This window comes from Corvus hawaiiensis, chromosome 26, assembly GCF_020740725.1.
Source record: "Corvus hawaiiensis isolate bCorHaw1 chromosome 26, bCorHaw1.pri.cur, whole genome shotgun sequence".
NCBI lineage: Eukaryota > Metazoa > Chordata > Aves > Passeriformes > Corvidae > Corvus > Corvus hawaiiensis.
Window position 1 is genome coordinate 18,765,510 of NC_063238.1, and position 21,438 is coordinate 18,786,947.

The 21,438-nt window shown below is 37.4% G+C and overlaps 1 long non-coding RNA gene across 1 annotated transcript in view; it reads left to right on the plus strand.

Annotated features, from left to right (window-relative positions):
• LOC125317148 overlaps nucleotides 1-14,585 on the plus strand; it is a 61,163-nt gene extending 46,578 nt beyond the window's left edge. The window contains exon 3 of the long non-coding RNA XR_007199951.1: nucleotides 13,869-14,585. This is a non-coding gene — a long non-coding RNA (uncharacterized LOC125317148). The remainder of the gene's footprint in view (nucleotides 1-13,868) is intronic.
• The last annotated feature ends 6,853 nt before the right edge of the window (nucleotides 14,586-21,438 follow it).

Genomic DNA, 21,438 nt, shown 5'->3' on the forward strand with positions numbered 1-21,438 from the left:
TAATTTTCTTGTAGATTTTATTAATTTTCCATTTGAAACATTTTCCATTAATGTCTTTGAACTTGGAATCTGATTCTGCCAAGGTCATTCATACTTTAAATTGCCAACTGTTAGCTCTTGCAAAGCTGTTATTTACAGTTTGTCAGAAAAGTGAACCTTGAGTACATCTGCAACAAATTCTCATTTATACCTTTTAAGGGTTTGGGGTGTTGGTTGTTCTTTTTAGAGTTTGGTGGGTTTTTTTGGTCTTTTCCAGAATTCAGTCAAGAGTTAAACACCTATGGCCAGTGCTCAAAAGCTGAAGATTGAACCTAAATGCATGCCTGTTTGATGGACTTACACAATTCTTCTACCTACAGCTGGATGAGAAAGAATGAGATCCTTCTGTCATCTCATTGATCTACCATCCAGTATATTAGTCTTCACAATGAAAAGACACTATTTCAATATGAATACATGTAGACAAAATTCTCCCTTGATATTAACTATTAAAATAAAAATTAAGTTTAGGAAAGGACTAATCTTATGATAGTTTTTGCTGTGAGGATGGGTGAGTGAGGGACTAGAGCATGTGAATTTAAGTGTGTTAACTTCATGTATCTATGCTTTTCTATGAGGCTTTCTATACATAAAAAGGTTAAAAGGAGTTGCCTGTCCAAACAAGCAAAGTCATCCTTTTTTAATGATAGGCACAGTAAAGATGATGCTGACTTCATTGTAGCAGAAATCTATAACTCCCAGGTGAAGTCCACTGTCTATTAAAACAGTTTTCTAGTTTATATTCTATTTTATGAATACACAATATTGTGTCTGGTTAGAATTATAATTTCTGTGTCAAAAATCTTGCATTTCATGGAATGTATTGCTGAGAAAAGAACAGAAAACCTGATTTTTATGTATGTCATACAAACCCAATTGTTTTAAGCTTATCAGTGTGTGAATTGAAGATCATAGTATCAGGAATTTATGCAGGGCAGTTTGTCCTTAGAAATCCAAAGCTGTCCATATTGATAATGTAAATGTTTACACTTTCCCATAGCATAAAATTGGGTTTCAAAATAATTCTGTGATATCTCTTATGTTTCTTGTTAGTTGTCCCCTATTTTCTGTGTTAGTTTTTAAATTCTGTTTATGTACATGTGATAATTTTTTTTTTGTGGTTTCAACTACATCCCACATAATGTGAACACAATCATAGAATCATAGAATATGTCAAGTTGAAAAGGACCCATAAGAATCACTGAGTCTCCAATCCCTTGCACCATGCAGAACTATGTAAAACTAAACCATATTACTAAAAGCATTATCCAGACACTCCTTAAACTGTCAGGCTTGGTGCCATGACCACTTCCCTGGGGAGACCATTCCAGGATCATACTCTCAATGAAGATACATTTCCTAACGTCCAGTCTGAATTCCTCCAGTCACAACTTCATTCAATTTCCTCCTGGTCATCAGCGATAGAGAGATCAGCAGCTCTCCCTGTGTGATGAGGTACAAAGTGACTTCAGCCACTCTTTGTAAGTCTGGCCCTCGTGGCCTTTCAGCACCTTAGTCACTCTGCTCTGGACACAGTCCAGCATTCTTCGAACACTGTGGTGCCCAGAACTGCACATGGTGCTTGAGGCGGGGCTGCAGCAGTGCAGCATAAAGTGGGACAGACAACCATCAGCAATGCTGTGCCCGATTTACCCCAGGACATGGTCGGCCTTTTTGGCTGTCAGGACACACCTTTAACTCATATTCAACTTGCCATCAACCAAACACACAGATCTCATTCCACAGGACTGCTCTCCCTCAGCATCTCACCCCTCAATGCTTAAGTACAAGGGTTTGCTCTCTGTCACAAACTGGCCCTTTCCACAAGCAATACAGGGAGTGTAGTAGGGTATTGGCCAAATTGATTTTACATCCATATTATTGGTGCTTGAAAGAGCAACCAGTTATTCTCACCTTTTTTTCCTTTAGAACTGATTCCAGTAGGAGATTTCTTAACTGCTTATTTCACTAAGTAATTTTTTTTATTTTGTTTCTTTTTTTCCCTTTTTTTAACTGCCTGTGTCATTTTCCACTAGAGACTGCTTAAAATAGATTTTTTCTTTCTGAAGTGGGTATGCCAGATACTTCTCTATTATAAGACAGAGAAAAGTAGCAAACAAAAATACAGTTTAGGCATAACATTGGAGAAATTGTAATAGAAAAAGATACTGAATTTGGTGCATCTGCTCAAATGAGAGGGGAAACCTGTCTTCTTCTAAATCTTTCTTTCTTACTATTGAGAGTCAAAGTTGTGCTTGACATTTACATATAGCGGAAGAACTCTAGCACAGGATGCTGTAAAATCCCCAACATCCACCCCAGAATATCCTATAACTCAAGACTAAAGAAGTTAGAGTTAAATCTAAGTCAGAGTCACTCCAAAGCTGCTGGTTTGAATATCACCCTTTCAATCTCACAAAGAAAGATGACTCTGCTGCAGATCAAGCAAGGAAAAAAATTCTATCTGGAAATTGAGTCACACACATGCATGTTGACTTAGCTTCCAGGAAAGCCTTGCACTGTTTGTTTGTTCAATAGTCAGATTGTAACAAAAATTGTGTGGTCCATTGTAAATGTCTGGGTGAAATCACTGTAAGAGCTGCCTGTTCTGGAAAAAGAAAGACCTGGGTTGACAGCAGCTATAAGCTGGGATTTTCAGGGACTGTAAAGTCTAAGCTGCTGTAATGTATGGAAATGAATTTCCATGGGCTTCAGGGACTCCCTATACTGAGGGCTACAGAGCCTGGATCATCTTGCAGCGCTAGTTTCCTGAGGCTATAGGCCTTGATGTGTCAGAGAAAGTTTCAACTATGAACAAAAGATGCTGATCTGTGATCTGTTGCTGTCACCCAACATAGGCTTGATTCTGCTTTGTAGCAGGCAACTGTCAGGAGCTTGCACAGCTAGACAGCTAGGATATCCCTCACAGTTTGGCTCTCCTAATTCAGTGAATGAGCAGTCATTCACAGCTGTGGTTTCACATGGTCTCCGCACCTGCTCTTCTGACATTCATTCTCCATGACATCACAAGGACCAAGCAATATACTCATGGCTAAGAGGATCTATGTGAGGAAGATACAACCAGATTCCAGCCAAAGACTGAAACTGCTGCATTTTCCATACTTTTCAGTTATTCAGCTGCTCTAATGACATACCAGAAAAAGCTCTAGAAGCAACCAATATTGCCTGTGAACAGTTCTATAATGCCAGGTATTATAAAATTGGTAGGGTATATTATATAAATCTGAATTAATATTAATTATCTGTAGCTATTAAATAGATAAACTGGTAATCTGACCATGCGCCGCACCTTTCTGTGACTTCGAAAAAGGGTGTGCTAGTTGAGTCCTATTAAGCTCTCTTGAAATTCAGAGAAGTCTACCAGAAATACTCTGGAGCTTGCAGTGATGCCCAGACTGGCTGGTCATTGTTCAAAACAGCATGGTATGGGCCAAAACTCAGTCAGACACAACTGAAACAAGTTAGCACTAAGACAGCCAGATTTAAGACCCCAGAAATGTTCCTTGTAAGTGCACACTGTATATTATGGCTTGTTTGCCTGACATCATGTCACTGCATCCATAAGTAACTGCAGAAAATATTGGCAGTGACCTCCAGCTCTTGTAACACTTGAGCAATATCCCTTTCTCTTGATAAATTATTGAACACAACATGAAACTGGAGGGGGAGAAGGAAAAAACCAGAAAACAGGGTAATAGATGTGCATATATAACCCAGCATTAATATGAACATAGCTGATCATGAAGGAAATTTCCACTGTGATTTCTTATGTCTCTATCACTTGAAAATGTCATGAAACCAGATTCCTCAAAATGGGGAATATCACCTGTGGAACTGCATTGTGGCAAATCTGAAGATAAGAGCTGGTGTTGCCAGCTTCTGAATGTTTCTTCCGCCCATTGTCACTTTGCAGCAGTTATCTTCTGTAGTAAATGACGAGTGACCTCAGTACAAGTCACCACAAATGTGAATTCTCCTTCAGTTGGCTCTTCTCCCGCATTTCTAGTAAGATTGTCTGCCATTAGTTATTTGTTCTTTTCAGAGGCTGAGTGCAGTAGGAAGCCATTCATTACCCTGCTGAAGGTCAGTTCAGACTCCTGTAATTTAATTTCTTCATGTGCTTCTTCTCTCTGTATCTGGTCTGTGGTAAACAAGACAGCTTGCTCCCATACATCAGTTTGACCACAGCTGAGCAGATGAAGTCTTTTGCAGCAGCTACTTTGTGTTCATCTTGTCAGAATGAGCCACAGATGAAAATAAAATTTGGGTTGGCAATTCCACGGTGCAGATGGCCACCTGAACGAGCAGAATTGTGTTACTGCTCTTTTAAAGGAGCTTGCTTCTCTGGTACTGGTCAGCTTTGAAACCTAAGGAAAACCACAGGAGCATGGCTGGCATTCCAGACAGCAAACAGATCACAGAGTAAGAAATGACAGCGCTGAAGTTTAAATGCACTGACTGTTTAAGACTAATATAGATTAAGTCTAAGAGTAACAAGGTCAAAAATCTCAGTTGCATGCTCTTGCTAATTTATCAATATAACTTAACATGCAATTATGAGACTGAACTCACTCAACTCTACCACTGAGCCGTGCAAGCATTAACTTGTTAGTGCTAGTCACCTTCTTTCTCTGCCAATAACTTCTGCTGTGTGAATGCTAACTGCTGTTTTGTTGTTATACATTAATATGTTGTATATTTTTTTTATTTAATATATTGTGATAAGTAAACTAAGAGCAGTATGACTATTAGTTTTTTTGCTGCTGCTTCTTAGGTTTAATATCATTTGTGTGGGCCCAAAGTAGATGTTTTCCAGCTTTCCTACAAGGCCTAGTAAAAGATACTCTGCCTCCTCAAAAACCTTTCTTCTATAAATAGCTGGGACTATCACAGAATCCTTTAAGTTTGAAGGGACCTCCTAAGATCATCTGGTCTAATAGCTGTGCTTGAGCAGCTTGCCCAGGATCCTCTCCAGTCAGGTTCTTTGTTCTCCACAAAGGGAGACTTCACAATCTCTCTGTGCCAATGTTTTACTACCATCACAGTAAAAGAACCCCTGTTTTCTTGTGTTCAGATGGAATGTAACACTTTTTGTGTGTTTTCTTTTTCATTTGTCTCCATCATCTCTTGTTCTGTCAGTTGGCACTATTGAGAAAGCCTGGCTCCCTCTCCATCATTACCTCCCACCAAATATTTATATACATGGATAGGTTCCCCTCCAAGCCTTTTCTTTCCCAGACTGAATCTTTATCTACATAGAAAAAGAAGTAATTAAGAAGTGAAAATAAAATGAAATAAAATACTCTTTTCCCAACTGAAATGAAACCTTTATCTGGAGGGATTTGTACAATAATAAGTAAGAAATTTTTTTGGTTTTATAGCACTTGCTGTATTTTTTTGTTCCTTTTTGTTTGTTTGCTTGTTTGGTAATTTTTTTTTCTTTCTGAGACTTCCTTACTCTTTTTTTTTTTTTTTAGTCTGAATTATTGCTGTTAATTGCACCTGATATGACAATGTCACATTGTGTCTCTAAACTAAGGAACTATTTTCCTGGGGATTTTTTGTTTGGTTGGGGTTTTTTTTCAAATTTTCACCAATGGTTTCTTTTCCCCCTATAGAAAATACCCATATCCTGTGAGTTTTATGAACATCACCTTTTAGAAGGAAGACCTGATATTTTTCCTGTAGATGCTCAATAATATGGCTACTGTAGGAATAGCCCTGGTAAAGTATAAATAAAAGGTTATTTGTGGTAGTTTTATTTCTAAATGTTAATAGCATGGCATCAGCTCATAAATCATTAGTGATGAGCTCCTAATTATGTGCCAGCATCACAGTGGGATCCAACCTAATACCAAAAATTACATATTCATGAATACATCCATACTCATGCATGGAAAAATGCAGAATACAGCAGAAATCAAATAGTCTTTGGTTTGTCTAAACTGTTATTTGGGTGAATTGCCTTGCCTTCTAACATCCCTCTTCCAGGTATTTACCTATGAAATATATTCAAATTTCAAAAACTTTTCTAGTTAAATTTTAGACTGTACATAGCTTTAACTTGTCCAAACAAATGTGTGTAGTCTGCAATGTTACAGGTAATGAATACCTCCTATAATTAGTGTCCACTCCATTTCTACTTGCTGACATGAATTTTGAGCTTAAAATATGGCTGGCATATGTTTAGTCTAGAACTAATGGGCTATTATCTAAATTTTCTGTGATGTAAGTTGGAATTAATGTTTGTTTAAAAATCTACTCTTTCTTCAGTGGGTATTTACAGTTGTCTGGAAATGGGAAAGTTTGTTTTGGACAGTGTAGATACTTTAACAGATCAGCTATAAGAGATGACTTGTACCTGCAAGTGGTAAGAACTGGAGGGAAGAAGATGGGCTTTATTTGTTGTGTTTTTACAGAACCTCACCTTACAGGCCCTAGAAAGCATCAGCTTTATTGATGTGAAAGCAACCAGCCATTCCCATCCCTGAAAGAAACTAGTGTGAGAGTTTCTTTTCAGGCACAATTATATTCTCCAGAATAAAACTGGAGGAAAACATTAAAATAAACAATTTTTAATGTTTCCTGCAGGTTCTCAGCCCTGGAGACTTGGAGGATCTTTTCTTTTGTGCCCCTTTGAGAGTGATACTCTCTTCACCCTGATCAGTCTTTGGATATAATGCGGCAGCTCACCTGTAGATTTCTTTCAAATAAGTCACTTCCTACATCTGTAGCTATTTCCACCTTTTTTGTTGAAACCATTAATTGAAAACGATGTGCTGGCTCCTGATGCCCCGTCTCCTAAAGGGCTTTCTCTGTACAGGCCACAGTCTCTGCTTGGGACTTGTTGGCTCTACTGCAATTCAGACGCCAGTGATAGTTATTTTTAATTGAATAAATCTATGACCAGTTATGTTTGTTTCACAGAAGCTATTATTCAAGGATCCCTAAGCAGTTTTTGCAATGAAGAATTACTAAGATTCATATCAAGCCTGCACAATATGTAATGATAATAAGAAAATCAGTATATCTAGCATTGAGCAATCTCTATTTTAGAAAACAATGTCTTTCAAAAATTATTTGCCAAGAAATTTAGAATGCCTATTCTCTTCCCACCTGCTCCCCACCCAGCCTCTGTCTACCTGTATCTCTCTCATACATATCATAGTGGCATAGAGTCTTTGCTTCTCCACTGGCCAAGTGCTGTTGGTCAGAGAATGGAGAAACTCCTCCTGATGGCACATTTTCCCATGTCAGCTGAGTCCCTTCCTTGATATTTCAACAAACAGACTCTCTAACACAAGACTCAGTATTGGGCCATGTGACAGGTCTGCCAAGGCATGAAATGAAAGTTCAACATCTAAGGGAAGTTGCACAAGGAATTTGTTGAGTCACACTTACCCAAAGTATGGCAGGATGAAAACTGCCAAGTTGTTCTGCAACAATGGTTTGCGTAGTCCAAAAATCTGTCTTTGACAGAGAGAAGTGTTGGGTGCTTTCATAAAATGTGCTATAAATGCGGTAGTTATATGGTAAGGAATAAAAAAATCTGATGGAATAAAAAGTCTTTTCAGCTCTTAATTTTGAAATGTGCTTCTTTGTTCTCACCCTCCTTAGACTACCACAGCAGCCTGATAGGACATTCTTCTTTTCCTTTGGTCTGCTCTAGTTTATGCTTGAAATTGCAGGCAGAGCCTTGCTCATCACTCAGCTAAGTATTTTTCCTGCATGCAGAGTCCACAGTGGTGTGTCACTGAGGTTGTGCCTCTCCTTTGCTCCCGGACAGCTCTGTTTCTATCTGGAGGAGGACGGAACATGGTCTGAAACCAGCAATGTTCCAGCCCTCGGTAGTGGTTCATGATCATCATCAGAACAAAACAAAACAAAAATTCTGATAAGGAAATGTGAGGTGTTTTTCATTACCCATGGTCCTTGAACGTTCCCATTTTATTCAAATCTATTTTTCATTATTTTTGTGACAAAAATCCTAGCATGCATATTGTAGTGAAAAATAAATAAAAATTATTAGATTAATTATCACTACACAGTCCTATTGTATAGAAATGATACTTTTTCATAAATTAATATATTGAAACCATACAGTCCCATAAATGAATACATTTAAAAATACTTTTTAAGGTCATCTTTAACATTATTAAATTCAAATGCTTAACAGAGGGCAACTAATGTGGTAATATACTCTCCAGATTACATAACCAAGTAGCCTTCTAGTGCAATTGCAAGCAACCCATTTTCCTGTTTACATGATGCTGCCAGTGGAGTACAGCAGATGTTGAACTAAAAGCACGTGAGGCAGCATTGTAATATGCCAGGCTTACCTATGGTTTTGCCCTGCTGATGCTCACTTTTGCTTATATAAGTTAGAAGACTTTTTATAAACTCCTTTTACAAAACCCACTTTTATTAGAGCAGTTTCTATGTTGAACTAATGGGTAACTTTAATATTTAGAAAACCTATTTTGCAAATAACACTTATAAAGAATTTTTTTAAGAGTTCAGCTAAAAAACACCCCAACATTCTTATCCTTCCAACTTATCCAAATACAGCTTTCTCATGCCTACTTCTATCCCAGTGATATCCCTGTGGTTTTTAATCCTTCATTCTGCTGTGTACATCACTGGTCTCCTTACACACCAGGGAAGCCTTTTAATGTACAGAAATCTCCAGAAATGGGATGTGGCAGATCAATACTGCAAGGTCATTTAAAGTGTTTTCTCAGCTGACTTCCTATTTCCCCAGGGGAAATTACTTTGCAGGATAACCTTCCTTCTTGGTGCAGAAAGATTAAGAATCTTGTCATATATCAAATTGGGATTTTTTTTCACATAATCAGAAGTGCTTGAAGTTGAATAGTGCTCACGAAGAACAAGATACCCCAAACTAGGTTAAGAAAGGGGTAACACTTGCAAGGCATATTTTTAAGCAATGACGTTTCTAGATTTCTATAAGAGCACTTGGAAGTTGCTAGTTTGAGATGCCTGACCTTAGTGCAGTGCTCATTCTCCCACTGGTTTCACATGTTTCCTTTCTGGGCCCTTAATTATTTTAAACACACACGGCAGAATTTACCCCTGGCAAAATGCACCCCTCCCACTGGAGTTCAGCCAACTGACAAAGGAAAAATTCTTATGTGAACATTTCCTTTATTTCTTTAACTATTTTGAGCTGTATTAATTTTTAGATGCACATTTTCTAGAAATATGGGTCAGCAATGGTCTCTTACTTTCTTAGGTCATGTATACAATTTCCTCTTTTAAGAATTTTTTTTGCCTTCAGGAACATGGTTCTGCTCTGGTCACAAATCAGCAAATTGTTCAGCATCTGTGGAAATACTACCACATGAGATCTCAGAATCAGTAACTTTTCTAGAACAAATGGGGAATATATTTGAATGACCCCAGCAAGCTGTCTTGATTTGATTTTGGTGCTCCTAGTCTAAAAGTCATGTTGTTGGGATTAATTTTTAAAAGTTAGAAAAAGCAAGTAAGCTTTTTAAACAGTGGAAGATAATTGAACATTTGTGCTTTATTAAATCTGGACGTTGCCTACCTTGGAATTAGAATAGTAATAATAAAATAAACCCAAACCAAAAAGGTTTGAGAGAACCTCTGGAGGTCCTGCTCAAAGCAAGCATAAGTTAGACTGAGCTGCTGTAGGACTTTTCCAGTTGTATTTAAATACTCCAAAGAAACTGATTCCATGTTGTTTCTGGGTTGTTATACTCCCATATGAAAGAATAATATACCTACAAGACTGTTATAGAGAGTGCTGGTATAGGTTCAGAATGGTCTGCATCACGTATTTTGGATTTGGCTTTAGAAGCATATACAGTACTTTGTTTAATGACCCTCTTCTGACCTTCAGCTCAATTTTTCTATCACTTTTTTATTCTTTTACACTATAAGATGTGCCTAAAATCTATTTAGTATACATTGTTTTCCACTAGTAAGATAGACACTAAGTATTTCATAAAAAATCTTCACCCACCCAGAAGTTAATGGCAAAGATCCTATATATGATAGTGAGATTAAGGTTCCACTGAAGATATAGGTAAAATATGGCCTTTCTTGTATTGCTATAAACATGAAAAATCTCAGGCAATATAAAAAATGGATATTTTCCACACTACATTATTTACCTTTATTGCGATATTTGTACAATTTCTGACACTTCATGTAGGAAATTCCTCAAACGCTCCATAAATTTAAGGAATGATTCTGGTAAATGTCCAGTTGTTGTTGGCTCCCAATGTAAGATAAAAGATAGGGCATATAATACCATACAGTGCTGTCCCAAAAAATAAATCTATTTATGCCTTGGACATCTCTTGATTGTAAAAAATTCTTGAAGTCAAGGTATCACAGCAAGACCATAATTCCGGACAATTTTTTCTAGGTCAGTGTCAAAACCAGTCTTTGTTGAGTTTTAAGGAAGCTTTCAGTGAAATTTCAAGCACTTGGTTGAGATTTAAATGAAACATAAAAGAGTTAAGGAACATATAAAAGAGCTGGAGGGAATGACTGAATATTGCCATAGGTGTAAGAAGAAAACAAGAAACATTCTGTGTGGAAATAGGGGAGAGCTGAGAAACTTGAGAGAAATCTGATCTAGAAAAAGTTGTTACATTTATATGAAAAAAAATGTGATGCAATTTATATGCATTTTTTCCACTAACTACACTGTAAAGCATCCACTATGGCCCCTGAGTTATTTCTTGCTCAGGTCAGACAGCATCCTTACAAGCAAGTTCTAGCCAGCTTTTAGAAGTTAAGAGTTGGGCAAGACTTTCAGAAAATTCAAGTGTTACTGGCCTATTTGCATAGAGCTGGATATGATTGGTATGGAGATTGGAGTTATTGTTTCAGTGAAGACTCAGACTAACAGTCACAGAATCACAGAATAATATAATCATTAAAGTTGGAAAAGACCTCCAAGATCATCAGGTCCAGCTCTTAACCTGACACCACAGTGTTCACCACAAAGCCATATTCCCAACTGCCACATCCACATGTCATTTGAACAATTCTAGGGATGGATTCCTTCACTTCCCTGGACAGTCTGTTCCACTGCTTGACAATCCTTTCAGTGTATAAATTTTTCCCAATATCCAATCTAATCCTCCTCCCGTGCAAAGTGAGGACTTCTCCTCTTGTCCTGTAACTTATTGCCTGGGAGAAGAGGCCGACCCCCACCCAGCTACAACCTCCTTTCAGGCAGTTTTAGAGGATGCTAAAGACCCCCTCAACATCCTTTCTCCAGGAAAAATACCCCCAGCTTCCTCAGCCACTACTCCAGACCTTTCCTGTGCTCCAGACATTTCAACAGCTTCATTGCCCTTCTCTGGACATGCTCCAGCATCTCAATATTTTTCCTAGCCAGAAATAAGTAATTAGAAAAAATGTATCCTTAGGGTACTTTTTCTAACACATCATATCTCTGCTCTCAACTTCGAGTCAAAGTTTCTGATTACTCTTCAGCTTACTTGCTATTTGAACCTTTTCTACTCTTCAGCTTACTTACTATTTGAATCTTCTCCACATCCTCATTGCGACTTCCAGAGTGGATGTCTGTCTCTGAAAACATAAAGTCTCTGCCTCAGTGTGATCCGTAGTTCTTTGCTTTTTAGCACTGGCAGAGAAGAAGCAAAGTCAAATAGAGCACTGTGTTCCTGAGGTACCCAAGAGACACTTCTCAAATTACTTTGCTGTATATGGACTTGAACAAGCCGTATGCTGGGTATTCCTGTGATAGAGGAGCAGACACAGAGATGGGCTAGGGGGACATGGAATTACTACAGTGGTACCTTTTTTTTTTTTTTTTTAAGGTGCTGAACACCTACCACTACCAGAAAATTACACCTATTATGGGAAATTCACACTGCATAGCAGGAGAACAGGCTGTTGTTTAGTTTGATAGATGGAGCTGTGAAGATTACATTTCTATTTATCAATTTCCCTGTTTGTAAACCTAAAATATATTTGCTTTATAAGTATAGTTTTCCTGGCTAGAAATGAAAGGTCGTATGTGTCCCCTTTATTGTATTTAATAGCAGCTTGGGGATGCAGAGTTTAATGTGGATTAGCTCATGACATGTGGCATTGCTAATAGCCCATCAGTCGTCCTACAGTGGTTTACGGAAGTTCTAACTGTTTGTAGCTGAGATGCTCATTCATTATATCTCTGCAACTGCTCAGATGAGGATTACATTCTCTGTCACATGCATTTATCTCCTCTGATTACATGCAATTCTGTTTCTTTTTCCAAGTATTCCAAAGCACTCAAATTTTGGGCATGATTTTCAGGGGGAGTAAGCACTGCTTGGTGGTTTCTGTTATACTCCAGGCCTCAGTGGAGATGCATTCTCCTGGGAAAAGTTTATTATTTCAGCAAGTTCTCACTTTTGGCTACTCCAAGAAAACCTCAAAAAATAGCATGACTACAGATATTTAATTAATTTGCCAACTATAGAAACAGTGTCTGGAGCACAGCTTCACGTATCTTGTGAGGGTCATGCAGAAAAACCCTCTAATTGTCACTGACTAGACATGTATTCTTTGCAAGTGATTTTCACTGTCTTCAATCAGGCAATTGATAAGTGCAACAATTTTACTTTCAGAAGAAAGAGAAATAAATATTCTTCCACAAGCTCTCTTAGTCATCAGGTTCTCCAGGTCCCCTTTAAATTTTTCAATATTTAGGAACATTTATTTGCTAATCAGTAAAGATGTGAGACATTATAGGAAGACAAAAAGCTTTTGAAAACAGGAAAGACCAGAGCTTTAGTGCATGAGCAGTAGAAAAACAGATTGGCTTACTTTGAGTAGTGTAAGTCCTCGACACTAGAAGAGTTACTTTTAATTTACACTAGCACAGATGAACAAGTTACTTTACCCTGGTACAAACGAACTTAGATTCTGCTTTTGTAAGGAAAATAAATGTTGGAAATGTTACTGTGGTTTTGGTGGTGGCTTTTCAGTCTCCAGTAAAGTGGAGTCATGATGTATGGACTCAGTATTTGATTACCGTTTCCTCGCTGTGCCTTGGATGGCAATCACTTAAAACAAAATGCAGTATTAACTAAAATTAAAAAACACATGGCAACAACTTAGCCCCTTATGATACAGTTATTTTGAAATTACTTTCAAAAATGTGCACCCCTGTAGCCTAGCTTTTAATTTGTATATTTTCTTTAGCACATAATAGCATAGACATCCCACTGTAAGACTGGCACCATTCATAAGTTGAGGGAATGAAAATTCAGTTTGTTTTTATTAATTCATGCAGGAGCAACACATGTCTGGTATGCACAACCTACATTCACCAGTTTGTATTTAAACACTGAAAAAGAAATACAATACCTCTTTATTGCTACAGTTGCTTTAAATTAAAATTGCAAAGAAATACAATGCTAGGTAACACAAAGCTGCTTTCACTTCTCTTTAACAAAAAGTTTTATGAACATGCTGATGTATTTTGTAAACATAATAAATTTTATCTAGTGAATCAGTGGGAAAACATAGCCCCAAGGCTCACCTCTTTTGGTGTCTCTCTGAAATGATACTGCTAACATTATTTGCTAAAACTGTCATAAAAGTAAGGAGGAAAAACCTTTTAGCAACTACTTGCAACGTTTTAATACTAATGGCATGACATTTTCTCAAATGAGAACATTTTGGTAAATGCTTACAGAGCAAAAGGCACTGATTGTCTTTACACAAATTAAAGATAGAGCAGTAAAGGTCGTATATAAAACTTTGCCAAATAACTCTCTGCATTGGTTTTACAGTTGTTAAGAGGAGAGGCTCCAGTCTACTTGTGACATGGAGAAAGAGTGCTGGTTTGACTGTCTTTGTGAAAGTCTGAAGGATGAATGGAGCAAACCACAGAGTAAGAAGAGACAAGTTGTACAAAGATAATGATCTGGACAAAGCTTCAAGGTCTAAGGTGACAAAGAACAACCCCAAAAGCTCATCAGTGGCAATTTCGGGTTCCAGTGTTCATTGATTTCCCACCCTGGGCTTTGCCAGCTGTAATGTCACTGTCAGTCTAGTGCCAAGGCTCTGGAAAAACAGCAGCCCAAGTGCGGGATGTTCCCATGGCTATATTTGAAAAGACAAAGGCGGGAGAAAAGGCAATGAAAAATTATTGCAACTTCTCTTGTTAATGGTTGGTAGTGCTCGCAGTTATTCGTGATAACAAAAACATTTTTTCTACTTCTACAATGTGTTCCTGTGGTTCATAAAGGCAAGAGCTGGACCTGAGCTTCATAGTGAGTGACTTGGCAACCATCATGAAGTTATCTTCAAGCAAAAGATAAGGTCAGACCTCCATAGAGGTTTCCAAGCTGGTTCCTGTCAACATGTCTTCTGTATTACTTGGGTTGAGGTTAGAAAGCTCTTTACTACAAATGTTTTAAAAACTTCATTGTAAAGACTAGTCTAGATGTACAGTTATGTTAACCTTGTCTCCATTTTTCATCTGTAAGAAAGAAACACCTTTTTTACATGAGTACATATTGAGAAAGAAATGTAAAAGAAAATTAGAAAAATATTTTTTTCCAGATTATGTTCAATTTTTTTTTTTTTTTTGGGATAAAAGTGCTCAAAAATATTTCATTGTTTTAAGTGTTGGGATGAGGGGGTTTTTAATTTCTCTTGGCAACTGAGTTTGCTGCTAAGGTTTGCTTCTGCACTCAACAGGGAAGCCTTGAAGGGAGGTTTTGAATGGTGTCAGTTGATGGCATTCTGAAATGCACATTAAATATATCAAGGCTGAGTAGCAAAACTAGTATTTATATTGCTAGTTATGTTACATTTACCTTCTATTAAAAATTGCTAGCTTATACAAATTATACTAAACTATATTACAAGTAGCTCAATCTTGCCAAATAAAGTTCAAACACAGGAGTTTCTCAGTTTGATTGTGATTTGAAAGAAACCCCTAGTCTTTTGCTTTCCCTTAAAGTAATTGCTAAGAGCACTATAACATATAATTTGTCTTGTGTCAAAATCATCAGAAAATGACACGTTTTACTCCTATAAATAGCCTGGTTGATAGATTGAATTTTACGTAGAGTGTCTTGGCATGACTATGTTTTCTCCAGCTTGGACAATGCTCTTGCATACTGTAGTCTCCCTAAAGTGATTTAGACAGTTTCCATTTTATCTCCAACTCATTTTTAGTTAATACTTTATATCTGAATGAATATTTTTAATGGATCTTTAATTTTAGTGTAACTCTGATACCTGAATTGACAAACTATGGGATTGAAGGTACTTTGTCAGATTAGTAGAATAATAAATGTAACCACAATATGTACTGGTATACATTTACGTAAAATTACAAATGGTGTGGGATAAGGAATGTCTTTCTATAATTATTTGAAAGAAAAAATTAACCAAGGGCCACAAAAACTATGTAGTCTTTTGGAAATTAGTTTTAAAAATATTTAGGTGAATATTGAACAGAAAATATGCTATCGAGCAGCTTTAGTAGGTTATGCAATAGCTTTTTAAAGAGAAACAGTTGAAGGCTTCTCATTAAGATAAATAAAGTTTCAGGTGACAGAAAAATAAAAATTATACTGTAGGGAACAGTTTCAGCCTGGTAGAGACACAAAAAAATGGTCTAAGAAATGTTTTCCTTTCTCAGTTTCTGTGCTCCTATGAAAATACTTCCCTACTATTAGAGTATCTATCTGTGTGAAACATAGTGGCAAAACAAGCTGTTCCCTTTCTTCTGTATAGGAGATGGAAGGGGAATGGAGAACTGGATAATATAAAGGGACAAATGTCTAGACCAGCTATAGATGTAAAAATAGCAGTCATATTTGAATCTGCATATATTATATTGACAGGCACCACACACAAAAGAGACTTTTGTAATGTTACATCAGGAAGCAATCCTACTCTTAACCACTGAAGAACAATAATCTCAAAGCTGCTGTGATACTTCTTAGCCAAACTCCCTCCTGCTATGAACACAAAGAGAGAAATGTAATAAAATTATGAACAAAATCCATGGTACATAAACAGGAGAAAAAAGGCTTAATAGGATAAGAAAAGTGTCTCTTACAGTTTTTTCAATTCCAATTCTTCCCAAAATACAGTGTAGAAAATGGCAGGTTGTATGTGTTTTCAGAGCAGAGAAATCCGTGATAAATTAAAAGAGTTTACACACAGGAGGTTTTGTCCAAGTCTATCCAAAACCATCCTCACCACAACAGATATGTGTAGGAGCCATTAGAATGCCATTATCCTGTCTGTCAAATGTTTTTGAAGATCTTGTTGCAAACCCCAAAAGGAATAGACTGACTCTATCAACACTATCATTGTCTCTTTTTCTGCAGAATACAAAAGTCACCAAATAGACGAGCACAACTGACCGACTGACTCATCATCAACAGATTTGTCACTGCTTGAGATGACATTTTGGGTAGTTAGAATCTGAAGGCCCAAGTCCCAGATCAAAGTAGTAGTAAGAAGAAAATACTCTAAAATTTACCTGTTAATGATTCTCTTCACACAGTGCTCTGATGGAAAGCTAGAATGATTTTATATTTGTAATGAGTATCTATCTACCAGCTGCCCTATGTGGAGCTCTGAGCAATCTGACCTAGTGAAAGGTGTCCCTGTCCATAGCATGAGGATTGGAACTAGATGATCTTTAAGATCCCTTCCAACACAAGCCATTCTACGATTCTATAATATTTTTGGAATTACCTGCATGCTGCTTTTCTCTCAATTTCCACTTGAATGGAGAGACAATAATAAATAAATAAAATAAAATAAAATAAAATAAATAAATAATGTGCTGGGAAAGCATCTTTCAATTAACATTTCAAAATACCTCAACATACGTGAGTGAGCAATCTGATTTATGTGCAATAGGTAAAGAGACCAAGAAATAAAGAGGTAAAAAATAGGGAATACTTACAGCTGAAAGTACCAGTGTATGGTTTTTTAATCATTTAGGTGTCTCATTCCACTGAATATGCAATTAAAATTCAGACTCAAAATAAATATAAGTAAATATTGAGTAAATTGATGCATCCTGCCATATATTTTGAGTCAGTGGCAAAAATGAGAAAAGCACACATCAAACTTGTCTAATCTTGCAGTGATACCATGTCTTATCTAAAATACAGTATAAAATACCCATTGACTTGTGTTTTATCCATAAACTTAGGGGAGTTTTAGCATTTTATTCAGCTGAGCTGAGTCAGGTCATCCAAGTTTTAGATATCAAGAAAGCATCTTTCAAAGAAGGTAGATGCCAGTGCTTACTAGTCAACTTGCATAAAGGAGCAGCAGAGCTCTTTGATTCTAAATAAAGTGAAACCAATTTAGAAAAGCTTGAGAAATGGCTGGTCTCATCTGATCAATTTTATAAAGAGATTTCGGAATATCATTGAAAACCAGGAAAGAAGCCAATGGGGCAGAGTAGGAGAGAGAGGTTGAGAATAACAGTTGTGAATGCTGGGTAGCTGTCAGAAAAGAGGAAGGATGGAGGCTCAAATTGGAACCACTACCTTTAAAATGGCATTTAATAATAAGTTTATGGATTGGCTGTTTAAACTTACATTTGGCTTCAACTTGTAACAGAAGCTGCTAGCCTGATTGCAATTTTTTTTTATGTTAAAAATATCTGATCCTAGGTTAATTTTAAAACCCATATTAACCATTTCTGTATATTTTAAAAAAAATCCTCTGGAAAGAAAAAGAAATGTATCACCTTAAAATGAAAAGAAGATTGCAGATATTTCTGTGAACACATGTTCTTTATTTGCTGCTCTCATTGACCACACTGGGGTTCCAGAGAAGCAATTTGCCTTTTGAAAAAAATCTACTGCATCTGGATGTTGACTGCCATATCAAAATCTCTCTAACTGATCTCTACCTGATAACTGCTGACACTGATCCTCTCTAGCCCCTGACACAATGTTTAATTGTCTTTTCTGTGGGATTTCCACATCCTTATACTGCTGTAAAAACAGTAATTGTTCTAATGTCAAGTCCAGATATATTTAAAATACACTTCTTAAAATCTAAATTTTTTAGTTTGTGCATTTGTGCACTTACTACTTACATGAAATGAAATAAAGCAAACAATATTGAAAAATGCATTAAAGTAAAAAAAAAAGTATCTGATTATCTCATCCTTGGATGAAGCAGAGTGGAATAAGTAAAAATTCCCAAATACATTTATCCTATAGTACAAGAATGGTGAAGATGGAATAGGTTGTATTGTTACTATAGGAAATGATCTTTTATGGTTCAAGTCAGGGTGAGTGGAACAGACTCTTAAGGTGAATGTGCAGAGTTCATTCAGAAGCTGTACACAGTGTAAGTCGTATCATACTGTACTGAGACGCCGAGCCTCGCGTGATAGCTCGTATAGCTCGTATAGCTCGGCGGGCAGCACAGCGTCTCACTGATGACAGCCCTTGGCAGGCCAGTCACAGCAGTTTTGAGGGCGAGCCCCTCACTCTGAGAAGCAAACCCCAGGCTAAGGTGGTAGAGGCATCAGCAGAGGCGAAGAAGCAGGAGGGACTCTCCAAATGGGTTCCACAAGCAAGGTTTATTGCAGGTGAGGGGTCCAGGGATGAAAAGCCAATTTGACAGCAGGGTCCAGGGATTTTATACTCACGGAAGGAAAGGTGGGGATAAGGGTAACAGCCAATCGGGTAAGGAGACAGGGGAGGGGTTAACAAGGAGGCAACCAATGGGGGTAACTTGTAGGAGGGAACACAGGGAACAACCAATGGGGGGGGGGGGGGGGGGGTCGAGTAACATGGAACTTTCCAGAACTAATACATAGTCAACTAAGGGTATAAATATTTATGGCCTTATACATAAAGCTAGGAGAACTGTAACCAATCAACTTGTATTAAACAAATTAAGGAAACAAAGGATCATGGGAACTTGCCATCACCAAGGAGGTGATCTTAGACATCGGTGCCAGACCACCAGGACTCGGATGCTGCTGTCCTCTCTGGGGTCATGGTGGCTACAGCCACTCACACTGCAACACTGTGCCTTGTGTATAGCTATTAAATTGTACTCATCTTGTTCTTAGGTGATTCTTATGATTCCAGTTGGGCTGTGGTGCTGTAGTAGACACAAGGGATGTATCTTAAAATTATGGTTGCTCCAAAAAGTCTATTTTCTCAGTCTTGCTAATACACCTATATACTGTGAATGGGACATTGTTAGGCTAATTTAGCTCCCCGTTTCACTTTAGAGTAAAGCTAACTTTTGGGTGAACCTATTTGGGCCAAAAGTCAGAGTCCAAGAAAGTCACAAACTATTTGTTGACATGACAGATACCATCAGACGAGAAATCCTGATGATAAACAGAATAAAAAACTAATGTCCATACTGAGTCATGTCTAAGACTGAAGGGTCTAGTGTTTAATTTTAGTGGCCATGAGCACATACTTAGGAAGATGAAGAAAGAAGCAAGTACTGCTCCTTTTCCTACAATACATGGTACTACTACTTAGCAATTTTCTAACCATCAGTTATTTCATATCTGGGAATTCTTTATTCCATATTATTTTCTTAATTAAGGAATCCCCAAATTACATCTTTCCATGAATAAAAGAAATCTTCCAATTAGCCTATACAAGCTTGTGCCGGTTTGGCCAAATTTAGAAATATATCCTCTGAGAGAAAGCAGGTCACCACCCCTTCCCCACCAGGTTTGGGAAAAAATAAATTTTCCTCAAAGGAAAGTGAAAGAGATAAAAACTATTTATTTAACAAACACACAGGAAAAGGAAAATAATGCTAAATAATAAAATCTCTCGATGTGGAGAAAAAACCTGGGAAAGTGTCAGAGTCCTCCCTTTGGTATCCTCAGAGCTGGGGCTTGGCCCAGGGCCAGGCCCTCTGTGCCCGATGGAAAGTCCTCCCGATGTGCTCTGATATTGAAGCAGTCCAGTAGAAATGGGAGAAAATCTGAAATTCCAGGGAAGGAAAAAAATTCAACTCTCAGTCTCTCTCCGGAGAAAAAGAAGCTGAACAGCTGGTCAAAAACTGACCCGGGAGCAGCAAGCCGGGAGCTTCCTCGCTCCTCTGCCACAGCTGGGAAAAAAAAAGTTGCTATCTCAAGCTGCAAACTGCTTTGAAAAAGTTTTGCTCAGTTTTTCCTTTCCCCTCTCAGGCTCAGTTTAGAGGCATAGAAATGCACCAGAATTAATTTCTGGGCATAGGGCAGCGATATGGGATACACATCATAAAGTCACCCCAAGACAAAGCTTTAGCACAGTATAGGCTAATTGGCAGATTAGTTCATCTAATGTAGTCTAAAGAGAAAGAAAAGAATAGAGGAAGTGTATCATGTTTCAACCGCACATTTTTCCTTTCTACCACAGGTGTTTCTGTACTCTTTTAGTCTTATTTCTGGGTTATGAAATAAGTAGGCTGCAGAAGAGCTCTTAAAGTTTTTTGGTCCAACCTTCATACTAGATGAGTCCTAGTGCGCGGTGACGGAAATATAATCCATAAGTTACCTCCAAAAAATGACACAGAAGACCACTAGCACTGACTAAATACTTCTTAAGTGCTCTTTTCTTTCACTCTCTGTATTGCAATAGTTAGCTAGACACTTTATTTCACCTTAAATAATGAAAGAAAATAAAGCTGATATAAAGTGAAGGTTCTAGGTGGATTAGCTAGTCTATATCGAATGAGATCAACACAGTAGGTATTCAGTCTTGAATTTGTTTGTATCTTTTTATTACCTATTTTTTATTAGTAAAATATGCACCCTAAAAGAGCTCATGATAGTTGTGAACTGAAACTGCTGTTTGTTACATGATTAATTAATTAATCCTTACATGATTAGTTTTCTGCCATTCCATTTGTACATGTAACTTGGGTGCCTGCTATGGAAAACTTGCTCAAGAGTGTACTTGCAGTTTCTCAGGCAGTATCTTCTTGAACAAGAAAGATGTCATTTAATGTGAATGCCGTGGATCAGAGTTTCTTTCTAGTGTATGTCAATATACTGTCATATACCATATGGGATTATATACACCATGTATATCAACAACAGAACTGAAAAGAAGTTGTAACCCATAATAGCAAAAATCCAGGTCAGACATTGCTTTTTTTTTCGTATGGTGCCTGGGAAATATTCTTATAGATATTTTCAGGAGAGAAATAACTGTCTCTGTAGTGATTTAAAGACAAACATCCCCCTCCCCTCAGAAAATCACAAGTAACAGAACTGGAGAAAAAACTTCCTTCTAGATTTATACAGTTAGACACAAAACATGAATCTTCTCATGAAAAAGAAATACATGCAGAATTACACACAGACAAAGGTTAACAGAGCTCATTAATCAGATA